Source organism: Selaginella moellendorffii, unplaced genomic scaffold, assembly GCF_000143415.4.
Source record: "Selaginella moellendorffii unplaced genomic scaffold, v1.0 SELMOscaffold_43, whole genome shotgun sequence".
NCBI classification, from domain to species: Eukaryota; Viridiplantae; Streptophyta; class Lycopodiopsida; order Selaginellales; family Selaginellaceae; genus Selaginella; species Selaginella moellendorffii.
In genome coordinates this window covers 1,582,073-1,583,791 of record NW_003314304.1, presented here as the reverse complement: position 1 = coordinate 1,583,791, position 1,719 = coordinate 1,582,073, and the positions used below count along the sequence as shown (strand labels likewise).

General features: G+C 43.0%; 1 protein-coding gene and 1 pseudogene across 2 annotated transcripts in view; one reads left to right on the top strand and one right to left on the bottom strand.

Annotated features, from left to right (window-relative positions):
• Nucleotides 1-1,719, top strand: part of LOC9647369 — a 22,253-nt gene that overhangs the window by 5,395 nt on the left and 15,139 nt on the right. The gene's annotated exons all lie outside the window — the stretch shown is intronic.
• Nucleotides 1-1,719, bottom strand: part of LOC9647370 — a 19,247-nt pseudogene that overhangs the window by 7,256 nt on the left and 10,272 nt on the right.

Genomic DNA, 1,719 nt, shown 5'->3' with positions numbered 1-1,719 from the left:
GATCCAAAATGCAAGGTGCGCAGATTCAGGGCTCCTTCTCTTACAAGTGATGCACAGAAGAGACAAATTCTGGCTGCCCTGGAGGAAAACTACCAAAGCCTCGTGGAAGAGCTATATCTAGGCAATGATTCCGAAGCTTCTGAAGCATTCAAGCAGAGGTGTTCTGGTCTTTTAGAGCGGAATGCAATCTTCCAGCAGAGTGCATTCAAAGACTTTGACAACCCGTCAACAGGAAAGCTCTTCTTGTGTGGTGCTAGCAGGGTTGGAAAGACCACAATAAAAAAAAACCTCTGCCGCATTGTGCTTCAACAGCAGGCATTGAGCTGCAACCACTTGTCTATGCGACCACCAAACAAAAGCTGCTCATTTGCGACCTGGCTGGACAGGAAGAGTCCATGCTTTCCACCAGTACTTTCTCAGAGGAAGTGAGAAGGATCTCTTCTTGATCGTATGCAAGGTGGAGGATGACAATTGTGACGTTTTCAAGCAGAATTTGGTTTACTGGCTGAGGTTCATCGCTTCACATCAATCAGCCTCACCCAAAAGGAAGCCCAGGGTCTTGATTGCCTTGAACTTTTTCACTCTAGAACCCGACTTTGACCCAAAGGAGGTGGTTTCTGCAATAATCTCCGACAAAGACAAAGGCTATGGGCAAGTACTTGAGTTTGGGACAGATATTTGTTTTGAGGTGGTGGCCACTCAAGTGAAAGCTTTAAGGGAGATAAAAACCATGTTGGGGAGTTGCTTGGACGAACTGCTGTCATCCCAGCAACAAATACCACGGGAATGTCTTGAAGCAAAGAGGAAACTGGTACAAGGTGCAAGTCACAAGAAGGTCATACCCCTAGACAAAGTTGGCGAAATCCTCTTGCCTCACAGGAGTTCCGAGAATGTTCTCAAATTTGTCTTGCAATTTCTACATGATTCTGGTGATGCAATTTACTTTGGCTTGGGACATGAAGAGGACGACATTGTGTCTCAATTTGTCATCTTAGATGTCCAATGGTTTATGAGGGATGTGGTGCAACTCTTCATACATACTGAGACAAGCAAACTCAAAAGTAAAATGGAAACACATAGAGTTAAACATCAGTTGAAGCAACAATGTGGGAACCAAGACAAAATAGAGGAGTACATTCTTGGAGTGCTCCATGAGATGGGAGTGATATTGCCTTGGGATGATACATGGGATGGGAATTGGCATAACTTGCCCAAAGAGTTGATAATGCCAACACTATTGCAAGAAGACTATTCACCTCCAGGATATTTATTGTCAATTAACACTCAAAAAAACCACAACTACTGGGGCAGGAGGTTTGAATGCAAAGACAAGGACCTGAAATTGTTTCCTGCAAGTATTTTCACAAAGATCCAAGTTAAGCTTCACAAATTAAGCAAGAAAGGTTTCAGGCTTGGGAATGGATGGGTGGCTTTGAAAAAAAACCTTATCGAGATAATTGTGAGAGTTGGGGGAGACACAGACAATTGGAAAGATAGGCAATGGGTTGATGTCATCATTTACTACCCAAAAGAGGTAGAGAATACACTAAGGCCGGATTTGGAAAAGGAAGCTGAAGGATGGATGGAAAAAATTAGAAATTGCATTATTGGGGTATGTATGGAGGATTGCCCATCTTTGGAAATTGAAGAAAATGTGATGAGACGTGGTTATGTATGGAGAAGGATACTAAATAAGGTGGACAAATTAGAATCATGGGA